Here is a 24521-nt window from a genome sequence, read left to right on the forward strand (position 1 = left end):
CACGCTCAAATCGTTATATCATCACGCTGAGAGAAGATTTCTTCGTTCTAACAGGTGGAATTTTTCATATCATCACGCTGAGAGAAGATTTCTTCGTTCTAACAGGTGGAATTGATAATACTAAAATGTTCTGCAAAAGAAGTTTCTTTCCCTTTGCAGAGACAGTTTTAATTTTTAATTATGTTTTAGTTTTAATTATGAACTGCAGTTTCTTTTTAACAATTAACAGTGACTAAAATGTTTGACCAAAATAGACGCTGTTAACATAGCACTAACTGAAATGAGCTTTGGGCTTTTCAGTTACAGATATGTGAGTTCGCGACTGCGACTTGTCTCACTGAAGTGCGCGTACAAGACAACAATTAACACAAATAATATACACATAAAATTGACAAAGTTGCTCACAAAACAGAGTTTAAAATGTGCTCGATATTATCTCCACCAAAATATGTAGCGTCTTAGGGTTACATATATATTTAAATTAAAAATTAGCTCAATAGGGAATTGTGGGTATTAATATTTAGGGATTTATGATTAATCATAACGGGTTAAAATCTAATCACAAATCTCCAAAATCACCCAAAAGGGGAATACCTAACCTCGGTATTTATGCAACATATAATATATATAATATATATATATATATATGGTTAACAACAATTTATTGCAATTAACTACAGATATATCTATATTAAATAATCACAGAATAACCTCTAGGGAGTTGATTCAAAATTCATCTCTGTTCCGTTTAAAGAACGAGCTGTAATTCTTTATCCACTCACTAGGTCTATTCTTACTACCCAATTTTCGGGAAGTTTATCCCTCTGGCCACAAAGGACAAACTTATCCGAGTTATGGTATTAATTAAGGCATTCAACGATGCTTATAAGAGCTCGTAGCTTAGATCTGACATTAAAGGGACTCGTGTTCTGTGAGCAAAACAATGACAATCAAAAAAAAGATATCATGGTTTTAATTAAGATTAATACTACGATTACATATGACTAAATAAAGAATACATGTATTTACAGAATAGTGGAAAGAGGAGAAGGGAAAGGATGAGGAGGAGGGATGAGGAGAAGGGAAAGGAAGAAGGGTTTGATCGTGTCGATCGGACACCTTCCCGAACATAACCACTAGAGCCAGCAAGAACCATATCACCTTAAACAGGGGTACAATCTTAAAACATATCTAAATTTCGATAGAATTGATACTTGCATGTTTTCTTTGTGTTGTGTAAAGCGAGATGCGTGCGTTGGCGTTTCTCAGTGTTCGTGCGCTGAAGCGTTCTCTCCGTTTGGTTCTTCCGGAGCTTAGTTGGTCCGCGGGAGTTTTAAAGGTGTTTGGGAAGGGAGCGTCTTGGAAGGGAAAGTTCATCTCGTCCAAGCTAGGTTCCTCGGTCTGATGGAGCGCGCCGCTGGCTGTTGTCGCGGAGTGCGTCGATCCTCGAAGGAAACAACAGCTTGGCTGGACCGCGCCAGCTCGCAGGTCGAAGCCCGCGAGCCGCGCTGATGAGATGGGAGGAAAAGGAAATTTGTCTCGTCGGGGTCCTTGCAAGTTGACTGAGCACAGATATGCTAGTGTTACTGTCTTTTGAAGTCCATTAACCTACGCCCCTCTTCCTTGAGACGACCAATCGTTGGTGTGAATTTCAGGCGGGAGAGTGTTTCTTTGTTCAGACTTTATTACTCAATGGAATGTTCTTGCTGGAAGCCAGAATTGGTAACGTTTCACTCGAAAAGGACTAAACATACTAACGGTACATCTCATAACCATATACTTTACACCATTGACTAAGACAAAGAAAGAGGAACCTTTAGACATCAAACATGCCTTGGTTTAAAGACAGAAAAAGCAGTGCATCTTCTATACAGAGCAATTTTGAGCGTTTAAGGTCAAATGAGGTCAGAAGAGTGGTGAAGTCAGCAGCCTGGGGTTTATCAAGGTGGATGTTGAAGTCACCAAACAGTACCAGAGGAGTGCAATCCTCAGGGAAGTTAGAGAGTAAAATATCCAATTCCTCCAAGAAGCTACCCAGTTTACCTGGAGGGCGATAAATAACTACAACATGGATTTTAGCCGGGTGAGTGATAGTGATTGAGTGTGATTCAAATGAGCAGTTGCCAGATAGAGAAGGAATGGGCTCAAATTTCCAATCATTTGAGATGAGCAAACCAGTACCTCCACCCCTCCCAATCGGGTTAGGGGTGTGTGAAAAAGTGAAATTATTTGAGAGAGCTGCAGGAGTGGCAGTGTCTTCTGGTTTGATCCAGGTTTCAGATAGAGCCATGAGACTGAGATGTGAATGAGTGGAAATAGATGGAATAAAGTCTGCTTTGTTTACAGCAGACTGGCAAATCCACAGACCAATTGGAATGGACATTAATGTAGCAGCGGAAATAGGTACACTACGCAGATTATTAGGATTACGGCGCCTAGAATGTACTGAGCGTGACTTACGGGTGTATGTGGTAATAGTAGAGATTTGGAAGCACATAGTGAATACGGAGTAGAGAAATAAACAGATGAAAACGAGTAAAACACAAAAGTGGACAAAGTAGAAGGAAGGCAATTCTCAAGTGCCTTGTCGGTGTCCTTGCTCGAGTGGAGTCGCGCAGAGTAGAGTCGAATGGTCTTTACACTCTTCGGTCTTCACACGAGGAGGCTGAACGCTCCCGCTGACGCTTCCGCACCAGCGTTAACGAGCGTATTAAATAGATGCTAATCAACACGGCTTCAATGTGCTCCTTCACTCTCGGCGCGCTTCTCCTGCTAACCTACAACAAATTCGTAAAGTTGTTAAAGAAAAATAAGTGGAAAGGTTAGTTTTAACTTTAGATACGCAATCTGATGTGGACAGTTTAGCCCCAAAGGGTGCTTCGACTCCGCATTTAGCTGAACTAAACAGTGATGTGGGGAATTATGGTTTAACGTTCGAGCAACAAAAAGAATTGTGAGAATTTAAAATCAAGGAATGCGCATTAGATCGTCAACTGGAATGGGAAAGGGAAAAGAGTAGGGAGCGAGAGCATGAACGAGAATTTGAAAAGTTTAAAGCTTGACATAGGTTGGAGGAGTTGAAATTGGAGCAAGAAAGGGAGCGGCTAAGATTCTTTTTTCTGAAGGTAGAATGCCTAACGTTGATTCAGAAAGTTTAACAAATGATCAATCGGGTGGAAAAAAAGCGATTTTCCAATATCATAAACATGGTAAAAATTTTGCCCAAATTCAATGAGAAGGATCCGGATGTATTTTTTTTACTGTTTGAAAATGTCGCTGAAGATAGAGAGTGGGATGATACAGAGCGCACCTTTCTTTTACAGAGTGTTTTAGTGGGCAAGGCAGAAAAGGCTTATATTGCCTTATCAAAATCTCAACAAAAAATATATGATGTTGTAAAAGAAGCTGTGCTCAAAGCGTATGAACTTGTTCCAGAAGCGTATAGACGGCGTTTTAGAGGCTGGAAGAAGGGAGACAGGCAAACGCATGTAGAAGTCGCGAGGGAGTTAACTGGTCATTTCAGTTGCTGGTGTGTTTCTGCAGGAGTGGACACTTTTGAAAGTCTGAGCGATTTAATGGTGTTGGAACAGTTAAAAAGCATAGTCCTGGATCGGGTAGCTACTTATATAAATGAGCATAAAGTGAAATCCGCTGCTGAAGTTGCCGTTCTTGCAGACGAGATTGTTCTAACGCATTGGTCTAACGCGGCTCTAAATCATGATGGTAATCGTAGAGAGATTCGAAGTACGGACGGATTTCCTTCTGTTAATTTGAAAGTCGATCCAAACTAAAAAATAGATCCGAATTCTACGTGTAATTATTGTCTCGAAAAGGGACATTGAAAGAGGGAGTGCCCTGTATTACGAGGCAAGTATAATAAGTCCATTCCTAAGCCTGTGGCTTTAGCCTCTGGACAATTGTGCTGGGACTCGAATACAGGTATCAACTCTGATATAAAATCTATGGAAAGTGATTGGGCAGGGTCAAATGCGCCCAGTGCGTGCTAAGGTTGAAGCCATCGATAAGTTCCCGTCTCCCACCACCAAAAAATAATTAATGCGGTTTTTGCAGTAGGTTACTACCGCAATTTTTGCTCTAATTTTTCAACCGTGATGGCCCCGTTAACTAATCTCCTGAAGGCCAAAGTAAAGTTTGAATGGTCCTCAAACGTTTGAATGGAATGTGTTTGAAAACGTCAAGTTTCTGTTGAATACACCGCCTGTTTTGACTGCACCGTGGTGGCATTGGGCGTTTCAGTTGTATGTAGATGCCAGCCAGGTTGGTGCTGGTGCAGTACTTTTGCAAAAAGATGATGCTGGAATTTATAGACCTGTAAGTTTATTTTCAAAGAAGTTTATTTGCCATCAAGTAAACTATTCGACTATTGAAAAGGAAGCACTTTCGTTGAAATGGGCCTTGCAGCATTTTGACGTGTATGTGGGTGGGGGGACAGTACCCATTGTGGTATTTTTGGATCATAATCCCCTTACATTTTTGCACTCCTTGCATTCTCAGAATCAGCGCCTAATATGCTGGGCGTTGTTTCTCCAGCTGTATTGCTTGGATATCAGACATGTTCGTGGAGTTAACAATATTGTGGCGGATGCGTTGTCTCGTTCGTTTAGAGAAATGTAAATTGCCTTTCTGCTGTTTTTCTTTCCTTTTTTTCCAGATGTCCTGCTCTTGTTGGTCAACTGGCTTGATGTTGAAGAGGGCCGGGGGGTTTGGGGAAATTGGGGGAAATCTTTTAACGAGTGTAAAAAAAATAAATAAAGGAAAGGTGATTGTATGGTTGGATTTATCTTTTGGATTTATTGGTTATTTCACGAGTTCACACTTACATCAAATTAAATGGAGTAAAAGATTATGCGTATTTGGCGTGCTGTCCGGGGGAGGGCTCCGGGCTCGGAATTTTTGCCCGAACCCAGAGTATCCCCCCGTGATAGGATTGGTCTAGAACAAGACTGTATTGCGTTATGGATTGAGTTGATGTCTAATAGGTTTTTTATTCAATCAAGTGAGGAGATGGGGTGGTGGAGGGATGCTAAGAAACTGTCAACGAAAGGAAGGTGAGTCAGCTGTATATAAACACTCCTCCTGTTGTTGATTGAATTGATTAGTTCAGTATGCTCCACTCATGTTTAATTAGGTTTTAATTATCTGGGCGTGCTCCACTTTGGTTTGATTATATTACGTTATCTGGCGTGCTCCATTATTTAGAAGGTTTAATTATCTGGACGTGCTCCTCCCGAAATTAGTTACTAAAACTTCACTTCACGAGTTCACACTTACATCAAATTAAATGGAGTAAAAGATTATGCGTATTTGGCGTGCTGTCCGGGGGAGGGCTCCGGGCTCGGAATTTTTGCCAGAACCCAGAGTATCCCCCAAAATGCAAATAACCGGACAGCCACCATGAAACCCCCCCCCCAAATACGCCGATAATTGGTGGCCTGGCGTTCTGATAGGCCTGGTTGCTAGACCAGGAGGGCCCGTGTTGCCTCCGGTGGGAGCAGCTCACAGCGTCGGCGGAACGGGTCCTACTGGCCGATGTGCTGAGAGCAACCTTGGTTTGGAACGATCGATCGGGAAGGCTCTTACAACATCTGAGGGGGGCCCGGCTCACTGCAACAGACGAGAACAATCCCACCAGTTGATAAATGAGGAGCATCCTCACAAATTACTGATTGGGAAAGCTCGTGCGTCGTCTGAGGGGGGTCAGGCTCACTGCAACAGACGAGAAACAACCCTACCGGCCGATAAACGAGGAGCGGTCTTAAATTTAAAATTACCGATCGGGAAGGCTCTTACAACATCTGAGGGGGGCCCGGCTCACTGCAACAGACGAGAAACAATCCCACCGGATGATAAATGAGGAGCATCCTCACAAATTACCGATTTGGGAAAGCTTGTGCGACGTCTGAGGGGGGTCAGGCTCACTGCAACAGACGAGAAACAACCCTACCGGCCGATAAACGAGGAGCAGTCTTAAATTAAAAATTACCAATCGGGAAGGCTCTTGCAACATCTGAGGGGGGCCCAGCTCACTGCAACAGACGAGAAACCATCCTACCGGCTTATAAATGAGGAGCATCCTCAAAAATTACCGATTGGGAAGGTTCTTGCGACGTCTGAGGGGGGTCAGGCTCACTGCAACAGACGAGAAACAACCCTACCGGCCGATATACGGGGAGCAGCCTTAAATTAAAATTACCGATCGGGAAGGCCCTTGCAACATCTGAGGGGGGCCTGGCTCACTGCAACAGACGAGAAACAATCCCACCGGATGATAAATGAGGAGCATCCTCACAAATTACCGATTTGGGAAAGCTTGTGCGACGTCTGAGGGGGGTCAGGCTCACTGCAACAGACGAGAAACGAGCCCTACCGGCCGATGAATGAGGAGCAGCCTTGAATTAGAATGACCGATCGGGAAGGCCTTTGCGTCATCCAATGGGAGGCCAATGCTCGCTGTATTGGACGGGGAATAAAAGCCCTACCGGTCGAAAAAGAGGAGCACATGATTTATTCCGCCCAACCAGAGGGACACCCTACTGGCTGTAAACGGAGGGCGCGTTGTTTGATACGGCCGGTCAGGAAGGCTCAGGCCGCATCTGGCGGGGAGATCAATACTCGTGATGACAGACAGGTGAGCCCTACTGACCGATAGACGGGGCGACGCAATTTAAAAAGAAACGACTGACCGAGGGGGCCCACCCAGCCTTCACCAGGAGCATTTTCTGGCTTCAGGGGAGTGGGTCCTATCGGCTGACGGCACGGTAAAGGAGAATTGGAACACCCGGCCAGGAAGCTCTCGCCGACATCAGATGGGAGCTCAATACTCGCTGTATCAGATGGGTAAGCTTCGCTGGCAGACAGGTGGAGGGTAAAGCATGCAAGTTCGCCCAGGAGAGCTTTTGCAGCATCCGAAAGGAGATCAATACTCGCGGTTTCGGGTAGCCTCGCTGGACGGCGGAAAGCAAAGTGGATAGACATAGACCTGGAGAACTCTGTGGTGTCCGAAAGGAGATCAATACTCACGGTATCGGACAAGCAAGCCTCGTTGGATGGAAGAGAAAAAGATTGATAGCGACTTGGAGGGCCCTCGTGGCATCCGATGGGAGAACAATTCTCAAGGCATCGGAAAGGCACCCTCGCTAGTCAGGGAAAGAAAAGATGGAAGCTGGCCTGGAAGGCTTCCACGGCATCCGAGGGAAATCAGCTCGAGGTGTCGGATGAGTGGGCCTCGCCAGATGGAAAAATAGGGAAAAGGAAATAGCCACTATCAAGGAGAACTCTGCGGTGTTCGACAGGAGATCAAGACTCGCTGTATTGAACGGGTGAGCCTCGCTAGTTTGAAAAAAGAGAAAGAAAGGATAGGGTTTTTTTTGTTTTTTTTTTTTTTTTTTTTTTTTTTTTGGCTTGGCTTGGATCTGCTGCTGGGAGAGTCCTTTTTGCGCTGCAGTTGTTGCCGCCCCAATGCGGAAGGAGTGGCTAGAAAAGTTTTGCGCTGAGATGCCTGTTTGCTGGAGAACAGATTTGAGCTGCTTTTGGAACCAGAATCGTGTGATGGGTTTGTTAGAGGAGTCTACAAAGAGGGGTTCAGACAGAGATTTAGCCTGAAATCTCCTCATTTGGAGGTATGCAAGAACAGTTTGGAATGGTTGAATTGGGGAGGAGATGTTGAAAATGTAGACTAAATGGCCTTTTTTAACTTGGCCTGTCTTGCTTCGCTTGATTAAGTATGATATGGTTTCATCGTCAAGTACTGACAAGTCTGAAACAGTGGGGTGAACTTTGTGGTCGAATTTGGAGGTGATTGCGATTTCTGAGCATCTAAGAAAGCCTAAGAAAGCCAAGATAAACATGGTATCCAGAGTGCGGGCTGTGTCAAGGGGTTGATATCCTGTACGAAGGGTATGAATGCATTTTGTGAGTAAATCTAGAGTTATGGGTTGTCTACTGTCAGGGCGGGTGGGTTGTGATCGCTGAATTCCTTTGATCAGGAGGGAGGTTTGGGAGTTTTTGATCTCCGGAGATGAAGTGCCATAAATTAATTTGTGGAAAAATTGAAGACCGCTCAGGTAGCCTTTGATGGACCCAACTTGGAAACTCTTAATATTGTTGAGATAGGAGATAAAAGAGGTAATTGAGAGGAGAGAAAAATCAGGGAACTGCAAGCTATATGAGAAGTGGAAAGCTTTAAAACATCTCCAAGCTGTCATATATGATTGGATTGTTCTGGGGGAAACTGCTTGGAGGATACTGTTGAGTGATGCGTCCAAGAGGGGTTTTAGCGGGTGATTTATGGAAATATCAGTTCTGAATAGTGAGGTACTGGAGTTGGGAAAATATCCGCCTCTGGAGCCAATGTCCTGAATTTCTGAAACAGAAAACGAGACAGAGAGTCAGCAATTAGGTTTTCGGACCCTGGGACATGTTTTGCAGTAATAATAAATTGATCACAAGCAGAGATCCAGATGAGACGTCTTAGAAAGGGCATTAGAGCAGGTGAATGAGAGCGGCCTTTATTAATGCACTGGACTGTTGCCTCGTTATCGCAGTGCACAAATATGCTACTAGCCATCCATTCTTTCCCCCACAAAAAGCCGCAACTACAAGAGGGTAAAGCTCAAACAGAGCTGAGGACTGTAGCATATCTTGGAACTGTGGTGGCCATGGAGACGCGAACCAGCGTCCTTGATAGAATCCCCCAAAGCTGATTGAAGAGGCTGCGTCTGTGAAAAGTTGGATGTCAACAGGGGAAGAAACGAGATTGTTATAGAAAAGACAAGCCGTTCCACTGGTTTAGGAATGTTATCCATAGCCTAAGTTTGTCGCGACACGCCGTGGTTATTGGAATTTGGTCCTGAACCGAAGATGCAAGTGAGAGAAGATGTGAGATGAAAGGGCGGCCTTGCGGAATGATGCTCATTGCGAAATTTAAGTGACCTAGCAGTGATAGGAGTTCGTGTTTAGAACGGTGGGAGTCATCTAGAAAAGTAGGTGCGATGAGAATTATCCTATCTATTTTCTCGATAGTATGTCGAAAATCTTGGGGCTGCTTTTACAACCGAACGGCGAAGTAGAATTTCTAACACATTGTGGAAATATGTTTTCATCATTTCAAGTTCATCTTATCACTGTATGAGGATGTGATTGACTATTTATGATTGAAGTATTTATTTATTTTATTTTTATTTATTTAATGAGGACACATTCACAGTTCAAATAATACACACATATTAAAAAGAACAATTGCTGGAAAAGTGCACTTACACACTGTAATTGTCTTACACACTATATTTAACAGGTATTGCCTGTTGTTTGTAAATGAAAAAGTTATAGTGCTTTATCCAAAATAATTAAATAATGATAGCAAAAACAAGGTGCAAAAGCAGTTTTAGACAGAGGTTAAGTTACCATATGCAGCTTGACTGTCTCTTATAATAGGTTTGACTTTAGAAGAACACTCTGCCTAACTTTGTTAGGACTCCATTGTATTTAATTTGTAAACAAGGTGATAAAGATAAAAATGACGTAGCCTAATCAAACTACAGCAAAGGTGAAGCAAGCGACTCCTTTTGAATCGCTCTAGCGGTTCTCGAATCTCAATTTCGTTCTCGTTGTTGAGTCAAGAATCGGTTGCTGCGGTTTTCGGATCAGCAGTACACTGAACCGAGAACTGTTTATTTCGGACATGTCCGATTGAGAACCAATGAGCTGATGATACTGAGCGACTGACTGCACGGCGAGTCTCTCTGAACCGAACATCAGCTGATATGAGCGCGTGTCTGTGAAACGACTCCGACATGAATGAGAAGAAAATCTGGCGAACCGTATTTATTTAATTACAAAAACATGGTAAGTGGATCGTGGTTTCTGCGCTGATGAAAACTGATTTATTGATTTTATAACTGTAAAGATCGTTTGCAACACTGCATTTGTTTGGATGCTTTAGATGTAAGACTTTGTAATAAACTATCAGATTATGATGATATTTTATCTGACTGATGTTATGATTACTGACTTTATATATTTTAATGTGTAAAGTGTGTTTATCCAGCCCGCAATAGACATGACGTAGTTACGTCCTTGTGAAATGACGTCATTACGTTTGAGCGCAAAAGAACTGGTGAACCGATTTTGATCCGGTTCATTGGACGAACTGTCCGAAAGAACCGGTTCGCGGAAAAGAACCAAACTTCCTATCACAACCGGGCAGGGAAGGGAAGGGTTAATCTTAGAACATAACACAGTAGCATGTGCTATAGACCTGCCGACTGCACACGAAATATTCCTGCAGCCTAGAACATCCTGCTGTGGAGGTCCGTGTCGAGAGCGACCCAGTAAGCGCACTGGTTCCACTGGGTTAGCCGCACGGCACACTTCTCAGAGAAGAGTTTGTGGTATGTGTAAAAATGGCCTCCTCCATAGGACAGCGCGAGCTCGGCTATGATTGCCAGATAATCATTCAGCTCGCGGCGCCTTTGGGGGAAAACTGAACATATGATGTCCGTGAAACGGAAAAAAGCAATCGAAAATTCAGGAAAAGAAAGTAAGCGGGATGAATGTGGGTTGGGGTTTTTTAAAGTGACTGAAAAGTCCCCGCAGTCTATTTGACGGTTTATGTCTGGAAACAGAGAGAGTGATGACAAATCAATGTCCAAACCTGCCAGGATCTGTGCCCTGTTTTGGGCCACTGGAGGCAGCTCAGAGGAAACAGCGTTAGCTGGGACAGGCATCGGTGTTGCTGTGAGGAGAGGGAATGAAGATTTAGTTTGCAGAAGGCGGTTGGAAGAGAGAGGAACCGGGGCTGCGTCTGGAGCTTGGAAGGAAAAAATGTTAGGGGCATGAGAAAGAGAAGGATGCATCTGAGACGTATGCTCTTGTGCTGCTGGTAGAGGTAGCCCTGCGTTTGCTGGAGCTGCAGGCCACTGAAAAGAATGAGTGTTAGTAAATTGTTGATAACTTGGAGCTTGGACCGCTAGCAAGCTTGCGCTAGCATCTGCTGTGGGAGCTGGAGGCCACTGAAAATGCAAAGGATTAGGAACTGGAGGAGGAATGAGCTGAGAGGCTGAGAGGAGACCTGTGGGCCCAGCCCCAAACATCTCTGCGCCTGTAGAAGTCCATGCTAAGAAACTGTCAACGAAAGGAAGGTGAGTCAGCTGTATATAAACACTCCTCCTGTTGTTGATTGAATTGATTAGTTCAGTATGCTCCACTCATGTTTAATTAGGTTTTAATTATCTGGGCGTGCTCCACTTTGGTTTGATTATATTACGTTATCTGGCGTGCTCCATTATTTAGAAGGTTTAATTATCTGGACGTGCTCCTCCCGAAATTAGTTACTAAAACTTCACTTAGAGAATTATTTTTGATTATTGAATATTTTTGATTTGGTTAATTTAATTTATATTTGGATAATTTATATTTGATATTTGGAGAGAATAATTTTGGGGTTTGGAACAGAGACTTCAAATAGTCTCTGTCTTGAGGGGGGAGATGTTACGGGTAAGGGTAACATGTTTTCCTGAAAAGGAACCTGGTCGCCTTTAGGTGGTGTTCTAGATTCTGTTGTGTCTTTGTTCGTCTTTGTGTTTTGCAGGGTGGAGTTGAGTTACAGGTGTAACAGGTTACCTATAATGAGTGGACTGATAAAAGGATCCGTCTTTCGAAAGAGCATGGGATCTGCGCCTGGGTTCCTGATTTAATTTGGACTTGATCTCTCCCCAGCACCAGTTTTTGTGTTATTGTTACTTTTGTTTGTTGGTTTATTATGTGTTTCCTCTCTAAATAAACATATTTTTGAGTCAACTCGAGTTGAGCGTGGCCTCCCCATTGTGTTACGCTGCCATGAGCCAGGTAGCATGTAACAATTCACTGTGATCCGAGACGCTAATCGCGTGAGCGAAGTGCATACTTCTCTTTGCGCAGCGCAAACAGACAGCGTTTGTGATTTAATAAGAACACAAAACCTTATCGAGCTCTGATATCTATTTGTGGCGGTCAGTGTTGATATTGTGACGGGGCGCCACAAACAAATCAATGTATGGGAAACACTGGGCATTTATTCACTGGGCATCTATCTATCCATTCTATTTTGGCTCCTGCAATGGGTAGGGGGGTGTCCTATCCCTGTGCGTTGAGCTGACCAGATGAACCAGTTGTTTCCAGTGCTGACGGTCTTGTGCCAGCTGCTCTGCATCCTCCACAGCAACTCCATGTTGTTGGAGGTCGCCCGCAAGGACGTCAAGCCATCGGGTGCGGGGTTTACCTCGTGGTCGTCTCCAGCCTGCGGCTCTCGGATCAAACTGGAGAATGGCTCTCGTCGGATGGTCAGGAGGGAGGCGGAGGACATGGCCGAACCAGCGGGTGCGACGTTGCGCAGCTAGGCAGGATGCTCTGGGCTGGCACATGTGGGCTCGAAGCACTTGATTGGAAACCTGCTGGGACCACCTGATGTTCTCGGTGGTTCTGAGAGCCCTGCTATCAAAGCCATCTAATCTTGCAGCTAGTGTCTTATTTAAGGGCCAAGTCTCCGAGCCATAAAGCAGGATGGACAGTACTGCTGAGTTGTAAATCCGAAGCTTCGTCTTGCGTGAGATGGTCTGGTGCCGCCAGAGTGGTTTCCAGAGAGACTGCAGGGCTGACGCAGCCAGGGCTCTTCTGCGGGTAATCTCTGGTTTTAGGTCCCCGTTGTCTGTCACTATGGATCCCAGATACACAAAGTTCTTGACAGGCTCTACAATGTCATTGCCAAGCCGCAGGGAAGGTGGATGCGGTCTGTCACCGACGTACATGAACTTGGTTTTCGTCCAGCTCACCTGGAGACCAAGCTTCTCAGCCTCTTCACTGTATATGCCCAGAGCGTCTCTCAGCTGGCTGTAGGACGTGCTGAGCAGGATGGTGTCGTCAGCGTACTCCAGGTCAGTCAGGGTGTAACTGCCGAAGGACACTCCGGGGACCCGTTCACAAACCCTGGACATCAGATGGTCAATGATGCAGTTGAAGAGGTCGAGAGCAGCCACGCAGCCCTGGCGAACGCCACTGGAGATGGGAAACCAGTCTGAGTCTCTGCCGTGATGGAGAGAAGGGTAATGCCTCTGTGGTTGCCACAGACTAGCTTGCCACCCTTACGGTTCCAGAAGGGCAAGATGACTTCTCTAATCCAGTCGTTGGGAAGCCTCTCTGTCTCCCACACCTCATTGAATATGTGGGTAAGCCACTCGACAATGCTTTCACCGCCTGATTTTAGCATCTCCGCGGTTATTGCACAGATGCCGGGGGCTTTCCTGTTGTTAAGTTTTTCCTGCGGCTCTGACTTCCTCAGGTGTGACAGGGTCTGTACTACAGACAGCACTGGGGGCTGCAGCGTTAGCGGCCGATGAGATGGCGGGATCAGCCGGGGAGGTACCGTGCTGCAGAAGGAGGCTGAAGTGCTCTTTCCAGCGTTCGAGGCAGTTTGCTTCAGTTTCTATAAGGTTGTCATCAGAATCTTTCACCAGGGCTGTCTTGATGCGTGGGCCATTACGAGCTTTGCACAGCAGACTAAAGACACGGCTCATATTGTTGTTATTGGCCGCGGACTCTATATGTTTAGCTTCTACTTGCCAGAACTTCTCCCTATACTCGGCTATAGCCACACCGTCAGGTCACCTCGGAGCCGGGCCTCACGCCGCCGGTCGATGATGTTAAGTGTCCTCTCCGATATCCAAGGCTTTTTCGAAGAAGCTCGAAAGCATCCGAAGACATTGTGAGCTGACTGGATGACACTTTCATTGAAGGTCTGCCAGTCGTTCACCTTGTCGGTAGCCAGGTTATCAAAGGTGCTGTGGATGTGCTGGTTAGGTCGCAGTTTTAACTTGAGCTGGGCCACCAGCAGGCAATGGTCTGTGTTGCCAAGCTCTGCTCCTCTGTACACATGGCAGTTGGTGACAAACGGCTTCCAGCGTCGAGAGATGAGGATATGGTCTAACCATATACCGAGGCTTTCCTGGTTCTGCCATCTGGGCTGTACCATGTCCAGTGATGGATAAGCTTCCAGGGAAACCAGGTATCAGCAATGCAGAGGTTGTTATGGTGGCAGAGAAGGGGTAGACGGTTACCGTTGTCGTTTGTGGACCTGTCAGCAAAGGTTGTGCCGACAAGTGAGCCTGTGGACCGATCACTGCTCGACAGAGTGGCGTTGGCATCGGTAAAGATGATGGTGATGTCATGTGGTGAGGCTTGGCCAATAGCCTGATGGAGTTGGTCAAAGAAGGCATCCTTCGCATCCTCATCAGCGACATCGGTGGGGGCATAAGCAACAATTACTGTCATCTTGCCGTGTTGGTGGAAAAGGCGGGCCGACAGTAATCTGTCGCTCAGGGGAGTCCAGCTGATGAGGGTTTTGCGGAGTGCCTTTAGGATGGCAAGTGCCACGCCATAAAGGCCTGTCTGTCTCTCGGGCCACTCCAGAAGTAGCAATGGTCGCCTGCTGTTGTTTCGCCATTGCCGTGCCATCGAACTTCACAGAGCCCTGCCAAGGAGATGCTATAGCGGCAGAGCTCTCGGGACAGCAGGGTGGCTGCTCCGGGGCGAAGGAGTGTCTAGACATTCCATGTGGCGACTCGGGTCCTGCGACGAAAGTTGATCCGTACTCGTTGGTCGGGGGCAGGCTGGGGTCCGTTACCATGTTGGGCAGTCTGGCTACTTTCTCTGATCGGTGTCGTAACAAAAAGTTTTCTCCTGGGTGGGTTGTTAGCACTCCGCAGGATAGTCGGCTGGTGGGGCTGCCACCTCACAGCGTACCGACATGCTGGGGTCTTTGTTTGTCTGGAACCTACCCTGTAGACCGGTCCGCCTAGGGTGACCCTACCAGGAACAAGCTCCCAACGGTATCGCTCTCCAGGGTCGCTGGAACATGCAAGCCCCCTCGCCACGTCAAGGCCAGACCCAAAAGAGGGGGTCTGGCCTTTATTTATTCACTGCTGTAGCTAAATCCGAACAATCAAATACAATTTGTATTAACTTTTCAGAAGTGAAAAACTGTAATAAATAAAATCCAATCTGCGAAGAGTGTACAACTCACAAAAATAATAAACCTCAACAATAAGTTATAAAAAGTTTACACAAATCCTCACAACCTTATACATGGGCAGAACAAAAAGACCAGGTTTAAAAAAATAATAATAGAACAGCCTTATTTATCCTCTTTAAATTCCGACGTCCTGCCCACGGGACATTGAAGTGTTTCAGAAATTAAACTTATTGACCGAGAAAATTCAAAAAATAAAAATAAACATGCTACATATCTCTGGAAAGCTGAGATTCTCGTGATTCGAACGATGTAAACCATTTTAGGATACAATCAACACAGCTGGTACAATCTGTGTCTTTGTCAGACCACCAACAGCCAAACAAACAAACATAAACTGGAAGAAACTCACCCTTGAAGCCTTCTGTTAGTTCACTGATCCATTACATTACAACAAAAATGGTTTTGTTGCACTCTCAAGGGTCCATACAATCCAATTCAGCGAATTATTTAGTCCATAACATATTTATATATCAATAAGCATCCATGGAATGTAGTAGTAGCATTTCAAGTTAGCCGACAGAGCTATCACAACTTCGATGCATTCTATGGTCTAGTTTAATTTCACATGTAAACACGAAGGAAAATGTGAAGTCAAAATGGCCGCTGACCCCTGAACTTTTGATAGACAGGTCATTTGAGCCAATCGATTCATGATAGAGGTGTCACCAAGGTATCAATAGCCAAGGAGTGCCTATCAGAGCCATGGTACCTCCCTCTCTTTGATTGACAGTAAATCGATCCAGTTGAAATGTATGATGGAAATGATTGGCTTTTTTGATAGCCAATAGATTTCTTTAAAGAAAAACATGCAGCTTTAGTGGGACGAATCATTTGGTCATGCGTGAAGCTCGTGCGCAAAGCACCAGAGTGATTCATGCGCCCTGTGCGCCCTGCGCGTAAAGTTAGTATTGAGCTAGATCACGAGTGGAAGACAACAGGTGAAGGCAAAGATGGCAAAGAGAACAAGAAAAACACACTTCTTACTTGAAGAAGTTATTGAAAAGTGCACTCGCCGTGATAGTGATGAGTCGGAGGATGCCATTTCTGATGAAGAGAGCGAATGTTCATCAGTTGACTCCATAGCAGAGGAGATCTTTTTGGATGGTGGAGACGTCACTCTTGACAAGTAAGTTTTTTATAATATTATACAACTTATTTTACTATATATACTGAGTTATGTGTTTGTTTTTAGGTGTACTTGTCAGCTTATGTCGTGTGTTAGGTCGAGTGTGTGTGTGTGTGTGTTGACATGTAGCTGCAAACTTGTCGTGTGCGCTTGTGCATGATTTTTTATTTTTGTGGGCTCAAGCACCGGTGTGTGTGTGTGTTTGTTTGTGCGCTCGTGCAGTAATGTTTGTTTATGTGGGCTCAAGCACAGGTGTGTGTGTGTGTGTGTGTCGTGTGTGTGTGTTTGTGCGCTCGTGCGCTTGTTCAGGAATGTTTATGTGGGCTCAAGTACAGGTGTGTGTGTGTCGTGTTTGTGCGCTCGTGCGCTTGTGCAGGAATGTTTATGTGGGCTCAAGCACAGGTGTGTGTGTGTGTGTGTGTGTGTGTGTGTGTGTGTGTGTGTGTGTGTGCACTCATGAATGGTATAAGCCTGGTTGTTTGTGTGCATGTGTTTCTGTTTATATGCGTGTGGATACAGAAACAATGTAAATGTTTTGCAAATCACTTATTTCTTTATTTTTTTTATATCACAGACCATCATGTGAAAATGAATCCGATGAAGTCTGGGAGCCAGTCAGTAAAAAACAAATTACTGAGGGACAGAAGGACAGCACCTCATCAGAAGAGGAGCCCCATTCCCCACCTTCAAAGAGAGGTTCTGCCACCAAAACTCCAAGAGGCAGAGCACGAGGGAGGGTTATCTGTTGTAGAGCACCCATAGTTTTTTTTTTGAGTAGATGTGCCACTGGTAGATATATTTTCTTTGATTCTAAAAAATATAATTTGTAAATAGTTTGAAATACATATAAATACATGTGTGTGTGTGTGTGTGTGTGTGTGTGTGTGTGTGTGTGTGTGTGTGTATATATATATATATATATTTATTTTATAGTGTGAGTTCTAAAATTAAAATGTTTTAATGCATAGCAGTTTTTTTTGTCTCTTTATTTGTAGAAAGTTTGGTTTCAAGAATTGGAAAAAAACCCACTATAATGTGTTTATACTTCAGTAACTATGTATCAGCAATTACTGACAGTGAATCTGGATAAGGTATATAATGGCTCTAATTGTAACCTTTCATTAGAGCCCAAAATTATGACTGTAGAGTAAAGCATTCAAGAATAGCAGCATGTTATGTGTCTGTGGTTACAAAGGGTCATTTGGAGTCTCCAAGTGGCCTTTTTTGGGGAGCGCCTAGACATAAACTTAGATAAACATGTGTAAAACACTCATTATGCAAGGTATTGTTATCAAATTTTAAACTGGGTTTGGTAAGGCTTCATGCTGTGATCCCATTGTGTTTTCCAGCTAATACCTCCCAGCTGGAGTTATCTGCAGTCATGTTGTTACAAAAAAAAATGTAGGCGGAAATTTTTTCCCCCTTTTTCAGTGTGTTCAAAGTTCTATTACTCAATAACAGTAAAACTTATAGTGATTCTGACAGTTCAGGAAGAAACCTCAAAGTGTCCCCTTTCAAAAGAGACCAAAACCATGCATATACTCCAAATGGTTCAAGAACAGCAAGCAATTTAATTTGGGGAGGCCTTTTTAGGCGTTGTTGGCAAAATTTGCACGACCGCGAAGAGTTATACAAATAGCAGAATTATATTAGTCATTCATTTAATAAATAGCCTACACAGTTAATGAATTAATAGTCTATAACTTTATAAATTAAACAATAACAATAATACAAATATTTTGTATGTAAAATTATAATGTATGATTTTTTGTTTTGTTTTGAGAATGTTTCAAAGGACGTTTTGTCACTTCTTTTCAGAGAAAACACAGGCCTACATACACTAAATTTAATTTGAGACTTATTTCGTTCACTTTGCTTGACTAGCTGGAAAATTCTAAACTAAATAGCCTACGTGTGAAAGGTTTAAAGCAAAGATTTTAAAAGAAAAAATGACAGTTAAATTAAAGTTTGACATTGGTCACATTATTGAAACTACATATTAATGACTAAAGTGGATCTAAGGACAGTCATAAAACACAAGCTACATATACAAAATATCTTCATAATCTCTAGATATTATACCTACAGGCCTACCACGTTTACACGTGGGTGAATAAAGTTCGAGGTTGCGGCGGTCATATTCGGGTTGCAAATTGTGCGTATACTCGAGTCGTAGCCTACACCACATTTCTTTTTATGAATCCATTTCAAAGTGTTTAAATCCAAACGAACAACATTTGTAGATTCTCCTCTACCCCTGAATTGTTCCATGCTTGCACAGCGTCGTGCAGCCGTGTAAACTCTGATCAGAGGCGCAGATGCCGCTGGTTCCGTGGCTTGCCGTTTGTAGCCTATACTAGTTAGTCAATGTCGTAATGATTAAAAAAAACAAGTTTAATTACAATTATTATAAAGTCATTATCGAGTCATGTGGTTCGAGACTGATTTAATTTAGAGTAGGCCTATTTGTTCTCAAGTCAAGTAGCCTAATTTTCTTCATTTATTAGAAATCTTTAAATTCACAAGTGCGGTCACCTGTTAAAGTGTGGAAGGTGAGATAATCATACGATATGCTTCAACATCTGACTTGCAATATAACTTGCGTAGGTTATCGCCCGGGAAAAAAATCACAACTCAGGAAAACCCTGCTTGTGTTATTATGTAGCTAGTATTACATTCAGCCACACAGATCATTGTAATGATTAGTATGGAGTGAAAACAGTGTCTAAACCTTCCACAAATGCATGTGAGAGATCGCGCTCACCAATCCACAATGCACGCGAGAGATCCACGCGCACGCACCAATCCACAATGCACGCGAGAGATCCACACACAAGCAATCTACAAATGCACGTGAGATCCACACACACAAAGCAATTCACGAATGCATGCGAGAGATCCACACACACAAAGCAATCCACAAATGCACGCAAGAGATCCACACACACAAAGCAATCCACTGTCAGGGTTCTGTCACTTCTGTCTAGTTTATTCATGGTTTTGTGACAGAGCCCTGACACTCCTGTATTGTTTGTCTTGTGTGAGCACGCAGCTTTGAGTATGCTCGAGTTGCGTGCTCTTCTGTCCTTGTGTTTTGTGTGCGGGCGGGGTGTTCGGATCCCAGCACTTCGGTCTAGTTTGGGTTTCAGTTTTGTGTTGGGATTCGGACATTCATGCTCCGCGTGTTTGTTTTGCAGGGGTGGTAAAAGTACTCAAAAGTTATACTCGAGTAAAAGTATTTATACCTGAATAAAACTCCTAAAAGTACAAAAGTATCCGATTTAAAACGTACTCAAGTACCGAAAGTAAAAAGTAAATATTCAAATTAACTGTAAATATCAATAATTAAGCAGATCAATTGTTTTGGGAGTCATATGCAATGCTTTAATTGAACAAATGATAAGATTAGAGACTGCAATTAAGAATTTGTTAGATTTGCAATCATAAGAGACAATGAAGCACCAGTATAGCGGTTGAACTCAAAATAGACATCCTCCATAACATTAGCTGCATCAAACAGAAGATGTGCAAGATACTATTAACTAATTTAAAATGAATTCAAAAGCCATAACCACAATGACATATTACTTAACAATGAGTTAATAGTGATGTGCCTCAACAAGTGAAGTCATGACATAATGAAACCTTCGTTATCTAATGATTAATTAAAGCAGTCAACTGGAAGTTGAAATGCATGGCTTTGACCCATTGTGATAATTATCAGATTAATTTACATTTATTAGTTAATATAATATGTTATTAGGGAATTCATTGTCATATTTAATTAATAGAAATTCATGTATTACTTAATCTATTAATCATATATAATGTTCATTAGTTGCTGATGCAGTAATCATTAATAAATTATTTAGTTCTTCATGAGTCATACATTAACTCTTGATTATCTGTGCATTAGTTAAGCATTAATTAATGCATATTAGTGCACACGTATTGTAAAGTGTTACCGATGCTTTCATAGTAAATAGTGTGCCGCGAAAGAAAAAAGTTTGGGAAACACTGAGCTGACGTTAGTGTGGCAAACCTAGTCAGCTTTTCCAAGTCTAGCCCCGACTGGATCATCCATGACCGATCGACAGCATGCAGGGAGAACAGCTTACTAGCTTGATTCTCTCCTGCACCCACGTTTTTTGTTGGTTTGGAAAGCAAGTGTAATAAATACTTAGAGCGGGCATGGGGAAATGTAGTGGAGTAAAAAGTAAACTTTGTCTTTAATATTGTAGTGGAGTAAGAGTGAAAGTAGATGCAAATAAAACATACTCAAGTAAAGTACAGATCCCCGAAAAAAGTACTTAAGTAAAGTAACAAAGTATTTTTACTTCATTACTTACCACCACTGTTGTTTTGTCATGTGAGCGTGTGCTCTTCTGTCTGTGTTGTGTTCTGTGTAGCACACGGTTCATGTTTACATCGGCCGTGTGCTTTCATGTTATGTTTTGTCTCATGTTGTGTAGCACGTGGTTGGTGTTTTTTCACTGGCTACATGCTACGTCATGTTGTCATGTTTTGTGTGAACATGCAGCTGGTGAGTTCTCATTAGCTGCATGTTCATGTCATGTTTGGTGTGAGCACATGTCTTGTTAAGTGTTTCTTTGTGCCATGTGCTCGTGTCCATTGTCTAACCCCGCCCACCTTGTTTCCTGATTATTGGTTCATTTGCCCCACCTGTCTTCCCTCGTTACCCTTTTTTGTTAGTTCCCTAATTAATCTACTTGTGTTTGCAGTCCAGTGCGGAATCGTCGTCATATGTACCTCATGTTTTCCTGCTCAAGTCAAGTCAAGTCAAGTCAAGTCTCTTTTTCCCCCTCGGGGTAGTTTGTTTTGTCTTGTTTTTGTTATTTTCATTAAAAGCCCATTATCCTCTGCATCATTGAGTCCTCGCTCCTTTTTCCTTCATCAACCCTGACAGTACGATTCCGCCAAGATGAGGACTCAGCAGAAGAAGGGCTCACCCCATCCACCAGCCTCTAGTGATGGGCAGACCGAGGCATCGTGAAGCACTGAAGCAGTTGAAGCAAATGTGTCATATTGTTTCAAAGCTTCGAATCAATCTGACACCCGTCTCTACGGCGCCATCTAGTGGTCACTTCCATGTGTTGATCTGAAATACCTTGACAATGATCCATGTAAAAAAAATTGTTTTTAACATCTGTCTGACAAGTACATGATCTTGGTTTTGTAACCTGTAGCCTCGTCATTGTAAAGAACTATATATATATTTGTTTGTTATACAAAATGAACATTAATAAAATAAATAAAGCCACAATGTGTCACATTTGTCACAAAACATTTTTATTCAAAAATATGAATTGCTCTGCTGTTGAAGGACTCAGCTGACTTCTTTTTTTACATATAATTTCTCCAGCCTTTGAAAAAATCCTCTCACAAGGGACACTTGTTGCTGGCATGCACAAATATTTTTGGATGATGTAAATACATGGATGATGTATTGTTGCAGAAGGCTTGCTGCCTATCACAATACACACATCTCACTTTATTTGGTGCTTCCAAATGGAAATGCTCCCACACCACAGATGTACGGCATCTCTTGCGTGCAGCCTCCATTTTTATATATTCAATTAATATATCTATCTATATATCACCTATGAATCTATATCTATATAATTCTATATATCTAACTTATGCTGTGCTATCTATCTGTCACTATCTAACTTAGCCTATATGAATGTGTCACTATATCTATACTATATGTCACTGTCTATACCTATCAGTCAATATATCTAATTTAAATCTAGCCTAAATATAACTAACCAAAGCGCACTATAAATCTCACTGCTATCAAAAAATCACTCTCCTCTCACAAAAACCCACGAGGTGAAGATGGATTTACTTCACTTTTAAACTGTGGTGAATTAGGTTTACAGATGTGTGACTGTGTGGTTTGTTCCCGTCCCCTTTAATCAACGCAGTTTCGGAAGGCGCCACCTGATGAAACACTTTGAAGCTTCATTTAGCCATAGTCACGTGACATGGGTGTTTCGAATCACAGTTCGGAGCAGTGTTTCGAAACATCTGCGCTTCGGGATCTCGGCAAAGCCCCGAAACGTCTGTTTCGCGTCTGCCATCCCTACCAGCCTCCACTGTCTCCAGCCCTCTCTACCTGTGCATGCTCCAGTTCAGGGCCTTGAGCTCCCTCCGTTAAGAGGGGGCTCATCCAAGAAGGTTTGCCCTGGAATTCAGCAGCGCTGCTGAGGGTCTGGGGTTCAATGACGCTGCTCTCAAGGACCTTTTTAACCTGTTAAGCTGCACCCCCACTTGGGGGCTCACAGCTGAAAACGACCTACCTGAATTAAAACAATTATAGCTCATGAGAACAGTGTGTTACAGGCACAATTAAGGTATCTTTGGAAAGAAGACACTTGGGACTCTACTAAAAAGCAATCAGAGTTGATAAATCTCAAACAGATACAAAATTATAATAGTTGAAATGCCTCAAACATTATTTGCACTACATAGAATGTTTTATTTCATGTAAAAATATATGAAAATAGATCTGGAGGTTCAGTTATGGATTGAAAGCCACACGACTTATCAGTGTATAGTTCAAGTTTGAGGAAGATATCATGAAAAATGTGGTTCCTGCAAGCTTTTTTCCAAGACTATGTCTGTTCCATTTCTCCCTCCTCCTGCTTGAGGCACATCCCCAGAAATGACATCTCCCAACTAAAACAATTGCAGTTGCTGAACAATTTGCACTACATGCACAATTTAGACATCTTTAAAAAGAAGACACTTTAGAGTTTATTACCCAAACATTAAAGTAGAAAAAACTTAGAAAGACAAACAGTTATAGAAGTTGAAGTGTCTTGAAGATGATTTGTGCTACAATGAACACTTTATTATTTGATGTAAAACTATATGAAAATAAACCTGGAGGAATCCAGTTAGTTAATGAATTGAAAGGCACAAGTCTCATCAGTTTATATTTAAAATTTGACGAAGATATCATGAAAAATGGGGTTCCTGCATGCTTTTTTCTAAGAATATGTCCAGGTGCCAAGAAACCTACAGGAGACTTGATATCGTAATGTTATGAAGTGTACTGCAAGCTGTTTTAGCCATCACATATGATGCTTGAATGCTTTTTTAACTATAAAATAATAGGCAGAACCATAAGACTTTGTATAAGTGATTTATTTGTACAACAGAACTTATAAAAATATAATAAAAAAAATGAAATATTAATAAAAAAGTGCTAAACTTCTTTGCAACTGAAAAGACATTACAACAAGTGATATAAGTATAATAACTATAAATATAACTAGTAATATAAATATGAATAACAATATAATATAAATATATAGCTATAAAAACACACACAATTTGCAAATGTAAAAAAAAACATTTACTGGCCTTTTACTGGCTGATTCAGGTCTACAACAGCAAGTGCAGATCTTGAAGAATCTGAAAGCGTTCTTCTCTTTTCTGCTGGTTGGCTGGTGCTTGAATGCCATAGCTGAGCTCATCTGAAGACTCAACCTGATGCCTGTAGAATGGCAAGGAAAGGAAAGAGAATTAGCACTGCATGTAATGCTTCTGTATAGTTTGCCCATTCAATCAACAATCACACTGTCATCATTCACTCTAATTACAGGCCATCCCATGAACAATGAAACTGATGGGCAGTCGGTTAGACAGCATTCATATTGACGGCCACCTATACATTCTCACACAGCCCAAGCATCAATCTAACGGCCGGCTATACAGTGAGCATTCATATTGACGGCGGCCCATATATTCTCACACAGTCCTACAATCAATATAATGGCCGGTGATACAGTGAGCATTCATATTGATGGCCAGACATAAAATCAACAATCACACAGATGGTCGGCCGTCCAGAACGTTTTTTTTCTTTTTTCGTCAATTTGTTTTTTGTAGCACAGGGGGAAAAATGCATTTTATATATATATATATATATATATATATATATATATATATATATATATATATATATATATATATATATATATATATATATATATATATATATATATATATATATATAATTTTTTCCTGTGTGTGCTAGAAAAAATGCTAAATATCAGTATAGGTATAATCTATACAGGTATATTGCATTTTTTCTAGCACACAGAAAAACATAAAATAAATACAGTCTCAATATATATATATATATAATTTTTCCCCATGTGTGCTAGGAAAATATCAAAATATCACCATATGTATAATGCATACTGGTATATGGCATTTTTTCTAGCACACAGAAAAAAGAAAATACATTCTCACACACATTCTCAATATACATAAACAACT

This window comes from Gobio gobio (genome assembly GCF_949357685.1).
Source record: "Gobio gobio genome assembly, chromosome: 13".
Taxonomy (NCBI): Eukaryota; Metazoa; Chordata; class Actinopteri; order Cypriniformes; family Gobionidae; genus Gobio; species Gobio gobio.